General features: G+C 43.1%; 1 protein-coding gene across 6 annotated transcripts in view; it reads right to left on the bottom strand.

Annotated features, from left to right (window-relative positions):
* The window catches only part of SGMS1 (sphingomyelin synthase 1), a 292,102-nt gene that overhangs the window by 175,478 nt on the left and 94,943 nt on the right, over positions 1 to 21,681 (bottom strand). Inside the window, exon 1 of one of the 6 annotated variants that reach the window (XM_081223547.1) lies at positions 5,901 to 5,996. The exons of 4 other annotated variants lie outside the window; for them this stretch is intronic. The gene's annotated coding sequence lies outside the window, so the exon portion shown is untranslated. Of the gene's footprint in view, positions 1 to 5,065; positions 5,246 to 5,900; positions 5,997 to 21,681 lie in introns of those variants that run through there. One more of the 6 variants, XM_081223546.1, reaches the window with a different exon arrangement.

Here is a 21,681-nt window from a genome sequence, read left to right as displayed (position 1 = left end):
ACCTCAAGAAACAAGAAACATCTCAAATAAACAACCTAACCTTACACCTAAAGCAATTAAAGAAAGGAGAACAAAAAAAACCCCAAAATTAACAGAAGGAAAGAAATCATAAAGATCAGATCAGAAATAAATGAAAAACAAATGAAGGAAATGATAGCAAAGATCAATAAAACTAAAAGCTGGTTTTTTGAGAAGATAAACAAAATTTATAAACCATTAGCCAGACTCATCAAGAAAAAAGGGGAGAAGACTCAAATCAATAGAATTAGAAATGAAAAAGGAGAAGTAACAACTGACACTGCAGAAATACAAAGGATCATGAGAGATAACTATGAGCAACTATATGCCAATAAAATGGACAACCTGGATGAAATGGACAAATTCTTAGAAGAGCACAACCTTCCCAGACTGAACCAAGAAGAAATAGAAAATATGAACAGACCAATCACAAGCACTGAAATTGAAACTGTGATTAAAAATCTTCCAACAAACAAAAGCCCAGGACCAGATGGCTTCACAGGTGAATTCTATCAAACATTTAGAAAAGAGCTAACACCTATCCTTCTCAAACTCTTCCAAAATATGGCAGAGGGAAGAACACTCCCAAACTCGTTCTACAAGGCCACCATCACCCTTATACCAAAACCAGACAAAGATGACATAATGAAAGAAAACTACAGGCCAATATCACTGATGAACATAGATGCAAAAATCCTCAACAAAATACTAGCAAACAGAACCCAACAGCACATTAAAAGGATCGTACATTATGATCAAGTGGGGTTTATCCCAGGAATGCAAGAATTCTTCAGTATACGCAAATCAATCAACATGATACACCATATTAACAAACTGAAGGAGAAAAATCATATGATCATCTCAATAGATGCAGAGAAAGCTTTTGACAAAATTCAGCACCTATTTATGATAAAAACCCTCCAGAAAGTAGGCATAGAGGGAACTTTCCTCAACATAATAAAGGCCGTATATGACAAACCCACAGCCAACATCGTCCTCAATGGTGAAAAACTGAAAGCATTTCCACTAAGATCAGGAACAAGACAAGGTTGCCCACTCTCACCACTCTTATTCAACATAGGTTTGGAAGTTTTAGCCCCAGCAATAAGAGAAGAAAAAGAAATAATAGGAATCCAAATTGGAAAAGAATAAGTATAGCTGTCACTGTTTGCAGATGACATGATACTATACATAGACAATTCTAAAGGTGCTACCAGAAAACCACTAGACCTAATCAATGAATTTGGTAAAGTAGCAGGATACAAAATTAATGCACAGAAATCTCTGGCATTCCTATACACTAATGATGAAAAATATGAAAGTGAAATTAAGAAAACACTCCCATTTACCAATGTAACAAAAAGAATAAAATATCTAGGAATAAACCTACCTAAGGAGACAAAAGACCTGTATGCAGAAAACTGTAAGACACTGATGAAAGAAATTAAAGATGATACCAACAGATGGAGAGATATACCATGCTCTTGGATTGGAAGAATCAACATTGTGAAAATGACTCTACTACCCAAAGCAATCTACAGATTCAATGCTTCCCTGGTGGCGCAGTGGTTGAGAGTCCGCCTGCCGATGCAGGGGACAGGGGTTCGTGCCCCGGCCCGGGAAGATCCCACATGCCGCGGAGTGGCTGGGCCCGTGAGCCATGGCCGCTGAGCCTGCGCATCCAGAGCCTGTGCTCCGCAACGGGAGAGGCCACAACAGTGAGAGGCCTGCATACCGCAAAATAAATAAATACATACATACATACATACATACATAAAATAAATAAATAAAATAAAATAAAATAAAAGATGCAGACCTACTAGAGAGAGGGAAGGGTAAGGTGAGAGAGTGAGAGAGTGGCATGGACATATATACACTACCAAACATAAAATAGATAGCTAGTGGGAAGCAGCCGCATAGCACAGGGAGATCAGCTCGGTGCTTTGTGACCACCTAGAGGGGTGGGATAGGGAGGGTGGGAGGGAGGGAGATGCAAGAGGGAAGAGATATGGGGACATATGTATATGTATAACTGATTCACTTTGTCATAAAGCAGAAAGTAATACAGCATTGTAAAGCAATTATACTCCAATAAAGATGTTAGAAAAAATAAAAAGATTTAATGAGGTATCTCAGCTGATTTTTCAGAGAACTCTTTAATCCTAGAAAGGTTCAGGGTCAACGAGTATCTATCATCACTGGGTCTCAGTGATCACTGGAACCAGGCAGAAGGAATTGGGCTTAAAAGCTACTGCCCTATAAAATAAATCCCTGCAATTAGCTTCACCACTCTAAATGACAGAAAGATCATACGTTCTCCCCAAACTGTATGTTTTGAATACTTAGCTCTTCTCTCTATCTCCACCTCCCTCTGAGTATTCACTGTGATTTGACCACCAAGAAGAAACTGACAAGTAAGAATAAGAATGTCAGTGCGAATAAATAGGTTACCCTGTCAGTTACTGTCTTATTTTTTCCTCTTTCATTGGTTTTTGAATCCTAGCCCAAAAGGCAGCCACAGTTGACCGGTAGGTGTTCCTATCACCTCTGCCTAAAATTCACAGCACTGGGACTAAGTCTGCTGCTCAGATTCAAAGTTATGTAACAGCCAGAGAGTCTCTGAGCCTCAGAACTCCAACCTCTGAGAAGAAACATGGCCCCTCGGCTTCAGTAGCAGAGCCAGGTCTCCGGAATCCCACTCTAGGGTTCTTGCGCCTACAGATCTTTCTTCTGCTTCCCTGGGTCCTGAGGCATGGCTCAAGCCACCCAGAGATATAGCTTCTGAATCATGACAATTTATCCAGAGTTCAATTACACTGAAGCACTCTAGCTCACAATCTGTTTCCCCCGCCCCCTTTGCATATTTCACTTTCATCAAGTATCCTAATGTCCTTCATGGAAGTTTTCTTTTGCCTAGGACCCAGCATAGGATCACAAATTGCATTTAATTTGGGTCTCCTTTAAACTGAAACAGTTCTTCAGCTTCTTTGTCTTTCATGACATTGATATTTTCGAGGAATACATGCCAACTATTTTAGAGAATATCCTTCAAGTTAGGTTTCTCTGGTGTTTATTCACAATTAGATTCGGATTCGGCCTTCTTGGCTGGGATATGACATCCAGAGGCATGTGACACTCACCAGCCCTCACTGGTGATGTTAATTTTGACCCCTTGTTTATGGTGTTGTCCAGTTTCCCCACTGATTTGTTACTATTTTTTCCTTTTGTAATCAGTTATAAAATCTGTGAGGAGAATAATGACACACTTTGATTTCAGAAACTGACTCATGCATTTGATTGGTTAATAAATTATTTGCTGAGCACCTGTTACTTGCCGGGCGTGGTGGTAGCACTGGAGATACTGCAGTGGGAAAAGTTATATCCGTGCCCTCGGGAAGTTTACATTGTAGTTAGGAAAGGCAGACAAAGGGCAAGTAAATAAAGCATACACTGTGTACTCTGGTGACAAGGGCTTCCAAGGAAATAAACCAGAGACAGGGAGAGAGGGCTGGGGGAGCAGCAATTGGAGCTGCTACTGCAGTCGTAGCCTTCAGCCCACAATCCAAAAGGGTATAGAGACCTTCTGAAGCAGAAATTGTATCTTGTCCCTTCCTGCTTAAAATCCAAAGAGTAACATGCTCTCTGGACATCCAGGATCCTCATGGAGTACCCCAGCCTCGCCACATTCATCTCTTGTCATCCTCTCGTGATTTATGTGCTGACGATAACACCTGTGCTTCCTCAAATGTGCCCTGATGTGCCTCCCATTTCCGTGCCTCTCACCTCACGTGGAGGAACTCCTCTCCCTGTCCATTCACAGCACATCCCTGGGACCTTCCCTTCAATACTGAGGACTAGAGACCAGGAGGGAAACCTGTCAACAAACTATCATTCTGACCAAAATGAAATGAGCTGAGAATTCAACTCTTTACAATTATCTGTTTTAGACATCATTTTATACACAATTTTGTATTATACACAAAGGTACTTTGTTACATTTTTAATTTACTCTAGGCAGAGTACTTAATGAAACATGTTTGATTTTTCCCTCTTCTCTGGGTTAATTAAAGAAATTAATTTGCAGAGGTAACTCCATATGATTCACACACAGACTAAGAAAAAGTAGCAGGCATTTCTTTAGCTAAGACAGCTTGTAAATAAACATCATGAATATGTGCACACCCACAAGCAAGTAAGGCAGAGTTCCACCTACGTAAAGGGACTGAGTCATGCTTCAATCCAATTCAACAGGTCGTCTCTAAGTCCTTATAAGGTGCTCTGTCATCTATTCCGTGCTGCAGGAGCTTAAAAAAAAAGGGGTGGAATAGGAACCTCGGGTTCCTATGTTCCTAGGTTAGACAATGTGGAAAGACGTTAAAATACGTGGTATCATTAAAACCCTAGCAAAAAAACCTTGGGACTATTTTTTATTTTTTATTTTTATTTTTTATTTTTTTTTGCGATACACGGGCCTCTCGTTGTTGGGGCCTCTCCCGTTGCGGAGCACAGGCTCCGGACGCACAGGCTCAGCGGCCATGGCTCACAGGCCCAGCCGCTCCGCGGCATGTGGGATCTTCCCGGACCGGGGCACGAACCCGTGTCCCCTGCATCGGCAGGCGGACGCTCAACCACTGTGCCACCAGGGAAGCCCGGGACTATTTTTTAGATAATTAGACATAGTTACATAAACAATTGCAATTTTAAGTATGGGTATTTAACAAAGTTAAAATTGCACTTCTTGCATCATTGTCCATTTTTGTTGTATGTATGTATACGTATATTTGCTGGAGGAAAGGAGGAATTGGTTGGTTGGATGGCTTTTAGTTTGTTTAACCAGAGGTCTTGCTTTGTGGACCAAGATGGTGTCTTTACTACGTGCTGTATTTGCACTTTAGAAATGCCTGGCGTGGGCCTTGCCTCTTCCCTGTCAACAGGACCGGAGTGCCCAGCTGCCTGGCTGTTCTTCCACAAACTCCCTCCTTCCCGAGAGGCAGCTCACCTGACAAGGTATCAATCTGTGGCTATGACTGATCAGAACACCACTTACCTGGGTAATCATCTCTACTCCTTGTAAAATGAAGACTCTTAAATTTCCACCTCCAGCCTCTCCCCACACAAAGATGATTTTCAGATGACAAAAGAAAAAAAAAAGCCAGAACAGCAAGAGAAGTTGGGAAAGAAAGATGCAGGCCCAGACTCATCCCATAGCTGAGCTCCTGAGGGAGTCAAGGGGAGTCCCCACTGAGGGCCTGCTTCCTTCTGCTTCCTGCTATCTGCCCACATGACAGAAGAAGGTGACAAATTCACCTGCACACAGACCCGCCTCCTGCCTTTAATACCGGGAAGGTTCAGTCCTTTAGGTCCGCCCACAGAATGACAAATATCTGCCCACATTTCACAACAGTTTCCAAATGAGTTGTTCTTAAATTCACTAAAATTTCAGGATTCTGTTACTTAATATTGCGCAGATACAAAGTTTTGTCATGTGAGAATACTAGGGCAGAAAAGAAAGGAAGAAATGCCTTCCATTTCAATATCCAGATCCTCAACTTTAAATGTATTTAGGTAGATGCCCTCAAGACCTCACAGGCTTTTTCTAAGAAAGTAAAAATGTGCAAATTTACAAACGTACATCAACTTTTCCACTTTAACAAGAGCTCCAAAAAGTAGATTGATTTGTCACAGGTCAGAAAATGAACTTATCACCCAAGTAAGATTCGTACCATAAATCCATTTCTCCCATGATAATATAAAGAGAAAGATACCATTAAGCCTAACCTGAAATAAACTATCAGTATGAAACCATATGAAAAATGACTGTTAGAGAAAATTCTTTAAATCTTCATAGACTTATATGAAAAAACAGCTACCCCTAGCCCTACCTGGCATGGAGAGGTACTGCCTTAGAGACGATGAGAATCCTGTATTCCTCAAAGAGGTGTGAACTCCACTTGTGATGTCTGCAGAAAGTTCAGCTTTCAGGATCAAAAGTTTTAGATGTTCATCTTCCTTTGTCACTGATAGGGAAATGATTAGTTACTGCCTGGGCCAGAGAAGGGAAATGAACTTGCAGGCTTGTGTGAAAACAACAAAATGCTGTTTTTCCGTAACAGTTGATTAAGAACACGCTGTCCTAAGTGCAGTGGAGTGAAACGTTCCTTCCTGGTTCCCAGCTCTCAGAGGAGGAAAGAGCAGCTCTGCAGGCTTGGCCTTCAGTGAACAAAGCTTGGGGTTCACCTCCCTGCAGAGACAGTGCATCCACGGTCACTGCCACTCTGACAGCCTGGAGTAACTGACGCCTTAGAGACTCAGGAGGACAGAAGGCCATCAAGATACTTGATGTGCCCCTGAGTATATTTCACAGAGCAGATTACTAAAATCAGATAGGTTTTGTAAAGAGAAAGAAAGCCAAGAAAGCTGAGTAACTTACACCAACACTGTTGTACTGGAGCTATAAATCCTCTCATGTTCCTGGGAACCCAGAAGCATGTTATGTCTGCTTTGATTAGAGAGAAGATTCTGAATAAGGTGGCCTATATAAACGGTGACCTATTACCTGTCTAAAAACTGGGATATAATCTGACAAGTATAAACACACGTCTAGAATCTACGAAGCAGAATATTTGGAAGCAAGGACAGTCTCACAAAATCCAGGATGTGTCATCACCCCACCTACTTAGCAAGATGCCCAGGCCCCTCCTCTGGAGACTTAAGTCAGTAAATCTGGGTGCTGCCTGAGAATCTATATTTTTAACAAGCACTTCGAGGCGATTCTTATGTTCAGGCAAGTTTGGGGAACACCGGAGTGAGCCAGTTATACCCTATAACACAGTTCTCTTTAAGATACTTCTACATTTAAATCCTATTTAGTAATACCATCAATTATGTTAAGCTTATAAATGGTAACAATAATGAATATCTGTCTTCCCCTAACCCCTCAAATAATAAAACAGTTTTGGTAATACCCATTTTAAAGGAAGAGGTTAAGTAACTTATATAAAGTCACAAGCTAGTAAGTGATTGGGGGGGGAGGGGGGGATTCAAACAGAGGTGTGACTTCAACAGCTGTACCCGTAACCATTTATTTACAAATACAGCCTTCTCTTTCACAAGTATAGATCCTGTTTACAAGTGATAGCAATTGATTTAGAACCCAAAGTAAAAAAGATTTTAGGAAACCATTTATGAACTACTAGCACTTTCAAATTACTGGCTGTGTAGAGACCCAGGGATCCAGCAATATCTCTAACAAAATGTTTTTATCCTGTGCTGCCCTCAGATTTCTACTTTAAGGAAGCTTGGATCCTAACCTCCATACCTTTCCCTAGCAAGTAAAAAAGATGCAATCAAAAAGTCAATGACCGCTCCCAGAAAAATAATTAGCTCAGAGGAATTACAATGTGCTATAATTTAGCCCCAAGTCTGAACAATATATCAGATGGAGGGCTACATGTTTATACTGATCTGTAAAGAATTTTAAAAGATGTGATATTCAAATATTTTCATAACTGCCCTCTTCTACCATTTCTAACACTGAAATTAAAAAGCAAAAACAAGGGCTTCCCTGGTGGCGCAGTGGTTGAGAGTCCGCCTGCCGATGCAGGGGACACGGGTTCGTGCCCCGGTCTGGGAAGATCCCACATGCCGCAGAGCGGCTAGGCCCGTGAGCCATGGCCGCTGAGCCTGTGCGTCCGGAGCCTGTGCTCCGCAAGGGGAGAGGCCACAACAGTGAGAGGCCCGCCTACCGCAAAAAAAAAAAAAAAAAAAAAAAAGCAAAAACAAAAAGAAGAAAATCAAACTTTTCTACTCATCCTGCCTAAACAAACAAAAAAAAAGACTTGATATGTCAAATGAACAGTGTCACTACGCCTCTTTCTAGCCTCAGGTTAATTAAAAGTCACTCAAGTTTGGAAAGGATATTAAAACCAGAATGAAAATGAAACTCATGATTCATTCAACGAGTATTTATTGAGGGCTTTCTATATGCCAGGCACTGTTCTAGCTGCTATAGACACACAGCAGAGAATAAAACAAACAAAAACTCCTGCCTTTAAGGAGCGCACATCCTCCTAAGAGGATATACACTCTAAATAAATAAGGAAATAAACAATTTGTCAGACGGTGAAAGGTGCAGCGGGGAGGACCACTGCGTGGTCCCCAAAGGTTTCCCTAACAAGGGGCCATCTGAGCAGAGGCCTGAGGGAGATGGGGGGCAAGCAACACAACATCTAGGGGGGAGTGCATCCCCAAAGAAGAAGGAGTGTGTCCAGCAGATCTCCATCCCCGCCCAAACCACAATCCCCCCAAATTTTCTATCTGCTCAGATGGTACCACACTCCTCCCAGTTCCTCAGGACTGGAACTGATCTGGGCTCCTTCCCCTCCCTCACATCTCCCATCCTGTCAATCTGGTGGTCCTGTGCACTGTGCCTCCTAAATATTAATCTCCATTCCACACTTGAGAAACAGGTCATCATAATAAACCTGGATGGCTGCAGAAGCCTCCAAACTGGTCTTCCCATATTTTTTTATGCTCCTAGCCCCCAAATCTAAGCTCCACTAAGAAACCAGAGTGATCTCTTAAAAACACATATGAATTGCATCAAGGCCCTTTTCTGGCTCAATCCTTCCCACTGCTCTTTGGAATAAAATCTGGATCCTGTTAACATATACACACTACTATATATATAAAAAATAGATAATCAACGGGGACCTACTATATAGCACAAGCAACTCTACTTAATATTCTGTAACGACCTATATGGAAAGGGAATCTGAGGGAGAATGAATATGTATATATGTATAACTGAATCACTTTGCTGTGCACCTGAAACTAACACAACATTGTAAATCAACTATATTCCAATATAAAATAAATACTAAATTAAAAAAAAAATCTGGATCCTGGATGTCCAGGCCCTTCCAGCACAGTCCAGCCCCTGCCAACCTCTCTGAATGATCCATATCCCTCTGTCCCCAGAGCTTGCTGGCCTCTGAGCTACCTTGGCCTTCCTGCAGTCGCTCTAAGGAGCCTAGCTCCTTTCTGCCTTTGCCCATGTGTTCCTGCTGTCTGGAGAGACGCACTCCTCATCTCCCCTGGCACACTCCCCTCTCATCCTTCAGATCTCAAGCTAGAAGCCACTGCCCCAGGGCGATGTTCTGATCTCCCTATCCCATGCGATCCTACACTGCACACATATTATACACTGTATTTCTCCTAGCACCATCACAACTATAATTAAATCATTATTTCTATAATTTAATGGCTGCCCTGCTCCAATAAACCAATCTCTATGGCGACAAGGACTACATCAGTTGAATTCATTTTTGCATCTCCAAATGTCTTAAAAATAGCAGAGTTCAATACATATTTGGGAAGAGGTTAAGCCTTCCTCCTTACACATCCCTGTATTCTCTCTCAAGGAAAACAAAGAGTTGCATTTTTCCTCTGCATCGTCTATGCCTCACAAATTTGTCTGCTAATAACAAAAGTTAGGAACCATGAAAAAGCCATGTTGAAATAACAAAGTTCCAAAGTGAGAAGGCCCAAGTTGAGCCATTTGGACCACTTTTATTTTTTTGGCATTGCCACTCGGCGTGCGGGATCTTAGGTCCCCAACCAGGGATCGAACCCTCACCCGCCGCAGCGGAAGCACAGAGTCTTAACCACTGGACCACCAGGGAAGTCCCTTGGACCATGTTTGTTTTTAGCTTTGTTTCATGTTATAGAATCATCTTCCTAAAGGGAAGCCCAGTAAGCAGAGCCCACAAGTCGGTCACTAACTCCTCAAGGAGCAAATTAAAGTAACGGGAAAGAACAGAGAACCCTGGGAGAAAGGACTTCCCACTGGTCCACAGTTATCAGAATCTTTTTCACTGTAATTAAGGCTTACGGGAGGCACTCGCTCTATGACAAGAAGTAAAGGGGCGCTGCAAGGCCCTCATACCACGCAGCTCACAGGTAACGGCGGCCACACTTAGCTGCACCCTAACCAGGAGCCAGCCACGTGGCAAAGTGCTCTCCTCGTGCAGCACCTCACTTAACTGAACTGAATCTTGGCGACCACCCCGTGATCCAAGTGACTTTATCCCCATCTGATCACGGAGGCCGAGGAGGTGAAGTCACTTGCTTGGACTCACAGAGCTCATAAGTGCTGCGACCCAGCAATCAGAAGCAGCTCTGTTGGGCTCCAAATCCTCAGCAAAGTATGTCATTTGGGACCCAGGGTCCTAGTACCAGTGTACCAGTACCCAAAGTGCTGGTACTGAGTGCGAATCACTTGGCTGCTCTAGTCCCAGCTCCCTGGCTCACAGGACCAGAGAAGGGGAGTGGCTGGCACAAGGTCACACAGCCCGATGGTAGCTAGGTCCAGCCAAGAGCTCCATCCCTGTCAGATGGTCCTTCTGACAGGCAGCACCTCCCTTCACAAAAAATCCCTAAAATCCTTAGAATAAATGCTCCAAGTCAAGCTTTCCTAAGGAATGCTGTAATGTTATAAAAATCCTAAAGTAGCCCTCAGAGTTGAGTGAAAGGAAAACAGAAGGACTTTATCACTCTCCTTTCTTGCAGCTGCCACTGGTCTGAATTCACACAACCAGCCCCTTGTCTCTGTGCTGCCATGCAGCTCTTCTAAGTGACAGAAGCCCAGGAACACAGAGGCCCTGGGCCCAGGCCAGCTAGAGCCGAGCTAAACAGGCTAAAAAGCAGGCGGTTCTGACACCCTTTAATCAACCACCACTCGCTCTGGAGAAGCAATAAACACAATTTTGCACACACGATCATGCTTCTTTCTGTATGAGAGCAAGTGGAATAAGGCCTGAGCCGTCAAAGTCATCCGTGTACCCTGAACAGCACACAGCACCCTGATTTTTATGATCCCGGTGGCAAAACCATCACTGCATCCAGGTCAGTTTACCGTGGACTCCAACCCCCTTGCCCTCTTCCAGAATGAGGTGGCTAACAGCCAGCAGCCTGGTATACACCACCTACCAGCCACCGCTGGGCCTGCCAGGCCAGACCAAGGCAGCAACTATATGCACCTGGTGTGTGGAAGCTCTTCTGAAGAAGCACCCCTAAATGTCCTTATCTAGGGGCTTCAGGAGCTTCAAACACCAACACGCGAACATCCCAGAGCGACCAGTGCCAGGAGAACTCCTGTTGTCACAAGGTCTCCAGACCAGCAGCTGCCCTGGTTACCGTGAGCCCCAGCTCAGTCTGGGACGGACAAGGCCCACGTCATCCCCTAAGACAGAGCCCGTCAGGGACGACTCGCGGAGGGCTGGCTGAAGGTGGACTCACCCACTCGCTGCAGACCCAGCCGCCCAGCCAGAGCCAGCGACCACAATGCGTGAGTCCCCCTAGGGTGCTGTGCGCCAGCAGTGCTCCATTTAAAACTAGTTAAAAGCCACTTGTTCTGGGCTTCCCCGGTGGCGCAGTGGTTGAGAGTCCGCCTGCCGATGCAGGGGTCGCGGGTTCGTGCCCCGGTCCGGGAAGATCCCACATGCTGCGGAGCGGCTGGGCCCGTGAGCCATGGCCGCTGAGCCTGAGCGTCCGGAGCCTGTGCTCCGCAACGGGAGAGGCCACAACAGTGAGAGGCCCACGTACCGCGAAAAAAAAAAAAAAGCCACTCGTTCTGTGAGACCTTATGTTAAGTGAAAATAATGCCTATGAGGGCACCTCAAATATTCAAAGAGCTAAACAATCTAAGGGTATCAAAAGGGTCACCATTTGGGTATGCTGCCCACACTTGAGGACTGAGATGTAGGGGTTATAACTTTAAGAGGTCCCCACTGTCCCTGAGGGACGAGGGGTGATGTGAACCCTAGAGTTGCAACGTGGGGCGAGTCACACGAGCTACTACCGCTCACTTCCCTCAGCGGCAGATTGGGGTTAAGAACCGCTCTCTTGGTACCACAGTGGAATATCACGTGAGAAAAAGGAAGTCACTCTGTGGCACTGTGACTGGCACATAACAAACCATAAACTAATGCTCGCTTCCTTCTTTAAGGCTTTTAAAGAGCTTACTTTCTTCAGTATTATGCATTCCTTTTCTTTTCCCTTTTATTAATTTCTCAAAATCTTCTTTCAAAACTAACAACCCACATCTACTCTAATTCCAGCAGTTCAGTGTATTTTCCTTAAGGACATGTGTGGAAAAGAATGTCAAGATGTATGTCCAATGATGGTCACTCCATCATTATTTGTGACCTTCAAAAAAAAGTAACAGCTAATAACTAGAATCCAATTACAGCACTTACAATAAAACAGGTAGTTCAGTGAATGCTAATAAAAGGAAAGTGCTTTAAGGTATAACTTTACATAGTATGATCAAACATGGGATTAAAAACTTAAATAAACACATATAAATAAATATATATTACATACATGCTAGCTTTGGTATCCAAATAATTTACCAGTAGGAAGGAAAAAAGGAACAAGGGTGGGAGGATGCAGTAGGCAAAATAACGGCCCCCCGTCCACATCCTAACCCCCCAGAACCTGTGACTATGTTACCTTACACAGCAAAAGGGGCTTTGCAGATGTGATAAATTAAGGATATTGACATGGGAAGAGTAGCTTGGATTATCCAGGTGGCCCCAGTCTAATCACTTGGGTCCTTAAAATCAGAGACCCTTTCCTGGATTTGACTACAAAAAATGGTCGGAGAGAAGATGGAGGAAGAGGCCATGGGCCAAAGAACACTGGCAGCCTCTTGAAGCCAGAAAAAAGGGCAAAAGCCTCAGACATGTTGATTTTAACCCAGTGAGACCCATGCTGGGCTTCTGACTTGAAGAAGCATTAAGATAATAAATTTGTGTCGTTTCATAACACTGATGTTGTAGTAATTAATTATACCAGCAATAGAAACTAATAGAGGAGGAAAAGGGGTAAATTACTTATAATTTTATATCTTTCCTGATAATCTGAATATTTACTGTATACATTATATATATATATTGCTTTTACTTTAACAGTTATTTAGTTGGGGAGGAAGAGAAGAAATTCTTTGCCCCATTTCAATGTCATGATTCCCTGATCACAAAAGCTTTCATATAGCACTTGTCTCCTCCCGCCTGAAAAATTGGGCGCTCTCTTTCAGGACTAAACAAAAGCCTCCTTACACACCAAGGCCCAACTCAAGTGATGCATCCCAGGTCAGGGCCTCCTCCTTAGGGGTCTCCCCTGCAGCTGACTTTAAGGAGGCTGTGCAGAGCTCTGTCAACCCTGCTGGATGGTAAACTCCTTAAAAACAGGGCTTGAGGCTTATTTGCCTGTGCAAACCCAACCCCTCATAACACACATAACATGTGGTTAATGATTAAGTGTTTGCTCAGCTGAAAAAGACTACTGGATCACATTAAATCCAAGCCAATCTAGTAAACCCTGGTTTTAAATTAACAAGGAGTCTTCTGCTGGGAAAAGACTGTTGTAACCTCACATGCATTATCCAGCTATCTGTTCCATAAAGGTAGAAGTTATATCCTTCAACCTCACAAATCACAGTTAACAGTTCATAGTTAAATCCTCCTTCAAAATCAAATTTTGAGAAGACTTCCCTGGTGGCGCAGTGGTTAAGAATCCGCCTGCCAATGCAGGGGACACAGGTTCGAGCCCTGGCCTGGGAAGATCCCACATGCCGCGGAGCAACTAAGCCCATGCACCACAACTACTGAGCCTGCTCCCTAGAGCCCGCGAGCCACAACTACTGAAGCCCGTGCGCCTAGAGCCTGTGCTCCACAACAAGAGAAGCCACCGCAGTGAGAAGCCCGCACACCCCAGCAAAGAGTAGCCCCCGCTCGCCACAACTAGAGAAAGCCTACACGCAGCAACAAAGACGCAACGCAGCCAAAAATAAATAAATAAAATAAATAAATTTTTTAAAAAATCAAATTTTGACTTTGATTTACAAAGGATGGTGGTTATCAAGAGACACTGCTTCAGAGCTCCAGGGCATTGAATTTACAGTCTGAATCTTCTAGTTCCTGCTGTAGACATTTGTGAGTTATATTTAAATTATACTGGCTGTAGTGCTGAAGTTAGCCTTCCTTCCTCCCATCAAATCAAAACACTGGGTTTCCCCAATAAGATATTTTCTCATCCATTCTAGGAAAAAAAAAAAATCACAGCACAGTTGTTATGGCTGAGATTTAAAACAATCCAAAACAGAAGTCTACTCCACTAATGACTGTTTTAATGGCAAAGAAGCTAGGAGAGGAGACAGAGTGACATCTGATTCACATACTAAAGACTGCACCCGCTAAAGCAAGAACTGGAAGATTTTGTTTTAATCTCCCAGCAGCATTCTGTTTAAAAATATTAGTGCATCCATCTCTATGGTGATAGTTATTTCCATTGCTCAATTAGAGGCCAAAGTACTGAAGAGGCTACTACACTCCTGTGTTTGAACGAGACATCTTATATAAGCAATGACTTCACAAATCCTTATCCAATCATGGACAAGTGACAGACACTGAAATTCTTCATGGGTATTTAAGCCAAAGAACATCATTAATTATTCATTTTTGTTGGTGGTTGTGTTTTCATCTTAAAGTCAGATTTACTGGGGTATAATTTATATGCAATAACTTGTCATTTTTACGTAACAGTTCTATGAGTTTTTATCAAAACATATAGTCATGTAATCATCACCACAATTGAGATACAGACTATTTCATACATTCCAAAAAGTTCCCTATGCCCTTTGTAAGTCAATCTTCTCCCCCATTCCCAGCCCCAGGCAACCATTGATCTGTTTTCTAAACCTATACTTTTGCCTTTTCCAGAATGTCATACGAATGGAATCATACAAAAGTACCCTTCTGAGTCATACAGAATGTACCTTTTTGAGTTTGGCTTCTTTCACATAACATAATGCATTTGAGATTCATCCAGATAGTTGTGTTTGTTCTTTGTTAGTACTGAGTAATAGTCCATTGATATCCAGTTTGTTTATCCACTCACTTGTTGAAGGACATGTGAGTTTTTTCCAGTTATGGGCAGTTAGAAATAAAGCTGTTTCTGGGTATTCCCTGGCGGTCCAGTGGTTAGGGCTCTGCACTTTCACTGCGGAGGGCCCGGGTTCAATCCCTAGTAGGGGAATTAAGATCTCGCAAGCAGTGAGGCACAGCCTAAATAAATAAATAAATAAATATTTAAAAAATAAAGCTGTTGCAAATATTAGCCTACAGGTTTCTGTGTGAACAGAGGTCATTTCTCCTGGGTAAATACCTAGGAATGAAACTGCTATTTTGTATGGTAAGTATATATTTAACTTTGTAAAAAACTACATGTTTTCCAAAGTGGCTGTACCATTTTACATTCCCACCAGCAATGCAAGAGAGTCCAAGTTGTTCTGTATCTTTGTCAGCACTTGGTAATACCTATTTTTGTCTCATTTGCCTTTTTTTTTTTTTTTTTAGCTATAGGTATGTAGTGGTATCTCATTGTATTTTTCTTTTAACCTTTGATTCTGAAAAGAAAAATTTTTTTGGCCATGCCACACATCTACGGTTAGTTCCCCAACTAGTGATTGAACCCGCGGCCTCGACAGGGAAAGTGTGGGGTCCTAACCACTGGACCACCAGGGAATTCCTGAAATAATTTTAGACTCACAGAGAAGTTGCAAAAACAGTGGAAAGCTCCCATGTATTCCCCTCTTATCTTACATAACCACAATATAAGTATCAAAAGCAAGAACTTGACATTGGTACAATACTGTTAATTAAATTACAGACCTTGTTCAGATTTCATTAGTTTTTACATGTACAGTTCCTGTCCCTTTTTTTTGCATACAGTTCTATAAAATTTTATCACATGTATAGATTCATATAAACACTACTACAACCTGGATATAGATCTGTCCCATCAAAGCACATTCTATTTTGAAAAGACCTTTTCGGTTTTGCAAACACCATCTGCTGGAAGGGACTTTGGTAAATGATGACTTTCTTCTGCCCTTTTCCCTTGACCAAACTAAAAGTCTGTTATCCAAAATTAAAAAGAAAGAAAAAGAAAAAAGAAACAGACTCACAGATATAGAGAACATACTAGTGGTTACCAGTGGGGAGAGGGAAGGGGGCAGGGGCAAGATATGAGGTAGGGGATTAAGAGGTACAAACTTTTAGGTATAAAATAGGCTACAAGTATATTATACCACACAGGGAATATAGCCAATATTTTATAATAACTATAAATGGAGCATAATCTTTAAAATTAGTGAATCACTATGTTGTACACCTGAAACTTACATAATATTGTACATCAACCATACCTCAACTTAAAAAAATGAAAAAAAAAAAGTCAGTTATCTATTCTCAGACTGTGCTGTGCAAACCACTGTTGACAGAGAAGTTCACTGCTCTGGATGGGTGTCTGTCCTGTTCATTCTTTCCTTATTATAGACCAAGCCCAGTGCAGGCAGTATGGATAAAAGGTTGAAGAGAAAGCAATAGTTCTTTTCTTTAAAATAACTTAAAAGTAGAGAGGCATTTACACACACACAATTACAAACTGAGATAAGTACCATCCATGAATAAAAAGTAAAAGGTCCACTGAAACTTAAAACATGATCTGGTTTGGACTGGGAGGAACTTGTGATTTAGCCTCATCCTGAGACTTAGTATTTGAGGCCTTTCCACAGAAACAGGGCATCTAAGTATCTGAGCTGTTGAGCAGTGAGTATGTAACCAACAAATTCTTAGAGCAGAATATAAGGAAGCCCTCCAGCGCTGAGAAACCATACCAAGGACTGCTTATCTTCTTAGGTCAAAGCCTGGCCCCAAAGATATAGAGAATTGGCACCTGCCCATGTGTTACTTTAGGGATATCTACAGCCTTCAATGTTTCTTTCCAACCACCTGCCACAGTGAACCAAATCCACCATTAGAGATCTTTTAGTTATAGAGGTGTCCCTCTGCTCTACACTAGTCACAGTGAAATGCCATCAGCAACGGGGGACATAGGAAACCCCCACTGGCTTCTGGCTGATGGCTGGTATGACCCTCTCCTCCTGTCCCGGGGGCCCACTTCCACATCTTCCAGGGCACAGTTGCTCCCTCTCCCCTTGGGTCCTCACTATAGCTGGTTCATGTTTTTATTAGTAGTAATCTCTGTTTGTTCCCACATTTCTCTCCCCTTCTCTACCAATAGCACAAACAGTCCGACCCATCTCTGTATCTCCTGGCATCTGCACCCCAGCTCCCATGCACACAGTAGGTGGTCAATAAATGTTTTGTTAATATTCAAGGCACGACTATCAGATTACAATGTGTGAAGTGGGCCCTTGAGGGAATGGCTGGGTCTCAACATGAAAGACACCCACGGAGGCATGAGACAGTTGGTGCATTTCAAGAATTGTACCACAAGGTTCTAAATGTAACAGCAGGATGCTTGGGCACCGGACAGAGGGGAGGGCAGGACAAAAGGAGGTGTGTGAGGGAGTAAGAGATAAGATGTGCCCACACACGATGAAGCTCAGGACCAGCCCAGCATGACACTTGCCGGGAAAAGGGCAGCTAGACTGTGGTGGAGAGGAAGAAGGGAGAGGGCGGGCTCTTCCTCCGAGACTTGCTTCCGAGGGCATTTGCCATGAGTTGGGCTCGGGGGGGTGGGGGGAGGCCAGGAATTCAAAAGGAAGTAGGCATGTGCAAAAGCTGCTGTGGGATTCAGCCAGGAAATCAGGAAGAACTGAGAGTGAGAGAGTAAAAAAATTCCCCAAAGCAGCTAGTTCGTAATACATGCTTCTGCCTCTTTCCAGAGAGACTCTAATCTTTTCCTTAAAGTCACACATGGCTTCCAAAACACCCTGGGGCCGTCTGTGCAAAAGGCAATGACCTGTGTCTGAAGGCCTGGGAGTGCTGGCTACAATCCTGAAATGCCTCCTGAGCCAGCCATGAAGCAAGGAAGTCTCAAGGCCCACTAAAGAGCTAATGAAAAAATACAACAAGGCACTGCTCTTGGCCCTGCACTAGTGGAGCCTCTTACACAGAGAAATTGTTTACATTCAGTGATTAGTAAAGGCAGGAACTGACAAATCAAAACACTCACTGTTTTGCAATCTTAAAACAGTTGTTTTGGGCTTATTTTAAAGTATCAGAAAACTATTCTAGCCCATGTTTGCAAGATCACTAGCTGCTGCAATAAATGACCATGTGGCTTTTAACCAAGACTTTCTCTTAACCAGCACCTTGACCTCTGCCACCCCAAGGCAGACAAGGGTGATACGTGGACATGAGCGTAAACCCCCTAAAGAGGGGAGGGCACCACGGGCAGCCATGCTTCTCAGGGGCAGCCAGCTCAGAGAGCCACCAGGTGATGATGTGAAATATATTCAAAAACTAACAGGGATACCCTTCTTATCAGTTTTGCTTACAATTTTTCTATTATGCTCATATATGGGTAATAAGTGCTACCATTACGATGCTAGTTGCTAAAAACTTTGAGCTTTCCAGATGCAGGATGGTTAGTACTGGCAGGTCTCGGTCCCGCAAGTTCAGGTTACAAAAATTTGTTCTCACTCTCTGTGTTAACCAAGGTTTCAACCCAATTCCTGGTAACACTGTATACCACAAAATACTACAGAAACTGGCAACCACTGGATGGTTTTCAGGGGCCTCTGGGGAAAAGAGCAAAGTGAGGAAAATAGCCCTTCTCAGCTCCAGTTCAGAAAGGTCACCAGACACTGCAATGACCCTCTCTGGCCCCCAGAGTACTATCAACTGAAAAAAATGCACAGCCTAAAAGTTGAGAGGTATGTTTTATCCGGGAACCTTACTGAGGACTATAGCCCAGGATGGCAGCCTCGCAGATAGCTCTTAGGAACTCGCTCAAAGAGGTAAGGTAGGAGCCAGAAGATATAGGAATTCTTACTGAAAAAAAAAAAAAAAATTCTAGTTGAACATCAAAAGATTACACTAATCACAAAAAACAGACATCTCAGGTTAATTTACATATGGGGAAGATGCAAGAGTCTGGGCTTATTGAAATCATTCCTTTGATAGGCATCTTAACTGTCTAGGGCCAGTTCCTATTCTTCTGCATCCTGAATTCCCTTCAGGGTTCACCATGGGGGTAACTGCACCCTGATGCCTGGTGGCTTGATGGCTGGCAGCCTGTGTTTTTCCATCCTGAGTTCCCCTCAGGGTACAAGGTCTGGGCAGCTGCAGTGGCCAATGGCTTTATGGCCACAACATCCTTTGTTTAATAAAATGGCAGGCGACATTCTTCTTGTCCACAGTACTCACCCCAGTGTGGCTTCCAACCAGGCACATGTTTTGCCCAAGTGCTTGAGCCTCTAAATTTACCTTCTCTGCTTCTTCTCCAACCCACTCCCATCCCAAACCCAAAACTCCCTTCTCAATCAGTTCAGTCAGGAAACAGACAATCAACGGTGTGAAAGACACAAAGGCTTCTCCCACCTCAGAGGTTGAAATAACCATATGTAGGATGTTAAAATATCTCCCAAGTCCTCATTCACCCAGAAGCTATTACAATAATTGATTTAAAGATGAGGATAGCACTAAAAGTGCATTAAACGCATACCATCAATTAATGAGATCAGTATTGAGCTTTCTATTAAGCTCCAAATCATGCCACTTAAGCCCCAACAGTTTTATTGTATTTATATACATTTTTTAAAACTATAATCTCGGGGCTTCCCTGGTGGCGCAGTGGTTGAGAGTCCGCCTGCCGATGCAGGGGACACGGGTTCGTGCCCCTATCCCGGAAGATCCCACATGCCGCGCAGCGGCTGGGCCCGCGAGCCATGGCCGCGGAGCCTGTGTGTCCGGAGCCTGTGCTCCGTAACGGGAGAGGCCACAGCAGTGAGAGGCCCGCGTACAGCAAAAAAAAAAAAAAAAAAACAAACTATAATCTCTTTAGCTCAAATATTCCTAACTGCTCTTTCACATCGTAAATTGGAACTGGGTTATTCTTCAGCAACAGGATGCTGCCTGGGAGAAGTGGGAACTGTTTACAAAATGACCAAGAGGAAATGTCACTCCCCTTGTACTTTCAAACCCATAAAGAACAACTATGAATCAAAGCTGGGCTGAAATCGCATTTCACTTCCAACGGTACTCCTACCCAAGGAAAGGAAGCACATTGTTAAGTTCAAAAGACCCAAACATGACATCAAAAAGCTGCCTGTGAGCACCAAACAAAAGATATTTCATATAATTAACCTACCAAAGCTAAAAATGCAATTCTCTGCAGTTATGACTCCACCTATATGTCATTGTGTTCCATCATAGGTATTTCTTTTTTTTTTTTTAATTTATTTATTTATTTTTGGCTCCGTTGGGTCTTCGTTGCTGCGTGGGCTTTCTCTAGTTGCTGCGAGTGGGGGCTACTCTTTGTTGCGATCCGGGGGCTTCTCATTGCAGAACCACTGCACCGCCACGGAAGTCCCTTTCATAGGTATTTCTAAAGGATGCAGTCTAAGTGAAATGCCCATTTTTCCTAGCTAATGTGAGGACAAGGAGAAGGGAAACCAACATTTTGGCGATTGTCTACCCACCATGGGTAACAAACTTTGACATAAGAAGGATTTGAGGGCTTCCCTGGTGGCGCAGTGGTTAAGAATCCACCTGCCAATGCAGGGGACACGGGTTCGAGCCCTGGTCCGGGAAGATCCCACATGCCGCAGAGCAACTAAGCCCGTGCACCACAACTACTGAGCCTGCACTCTAGAGCCTGCGAGCCACAACTACTGAGCCCACGTGCCACAACTACTGAAGCCCGAGCACCTAGAGCCGGTGCTGTGCAACAAGAGAAGCCACTGCAATGAGAAGCCTGTGCACCGCGACGAAGAGTAGCCCCCACTCGCTGCAACTAGAGAAAGCCCACGTGCAGCAACAAAGATCCAACACACTCAAAAAAATAAAATAAATATATATATAAAAAAAAAGAATCTGAAATTGCAAAATGTCTCTTAATATCCATTCTCCCTTTCTTCCTTAATAACAGAACCCTCACTTTTTAAAATTGGCCCCTAGAATAAGAAGCAATTCACAGACTCTTTTGCAGCTAGGTGTGGCCATGTGGCTATGTTCTAGCCCAGAAGTTCTCCAAGTGGGGTCCCCCCAGGAGGCCTATCTTTTAGGTAATCCATGAGACCAAAACTATTTTTATAATAATATTAAGATGATATTTGCTTTTTTAATTGTTCTTTCTCTGTGAGTATCAGGGGAGTTTTTCAGAGGGTACATGACACATTATGCCACAACAGACTGAATGCAGAAGCTAATTCGAGAATCCAGGTATCTTCTATTAAGCCAGACATTAAAAGAAATTTATAAAAATGTATAGCAGTGGTAGTCTTCTCAGTAACAGTTGGAAAATAGTTATTTTCCCTCAAAAAAAGTAATTTATGCTAACCTGTGATAGTTTATTATTTTAAAATAAATTAATATTTTTTAAATTTCTCACTTTTAATTTCTAACAAAATATTTGCATTAGTTTCCTATTGCTGCTATAATAAATTACTACAAATAGGTAGCTTAAAATGACACAAATTATAGTTCTGGAGGTCAGAAGTCTAAAAATGGGCCGTCCGGGGCTAAAATGAAGATGTTAGCAGGGCTGAGTTCCTCCTAAAGCAGGGGAGAATGTGTCCCTTGCCATTTCCAGCTTCTGGAGGCCATGATGAGGAGCAAGGGGGAGCAG

Source organism: Mesoplodon bidens, assembly GCF_964165515.1.
Source record: "Mesoplodon bidens genome assembly, chromosome: 1".
NCBI lineage: Eukaryota > Metazoa > Chordata > Mammalia > Artiodactyla > Ziphiidae > Mesoplodon > Mesoplodon bidens.
The sequence above is the reverse complement of the archived record's forward strand: the minus strand, read 5'-3'. Positions and strand labels throughout refer to the sequence as shown.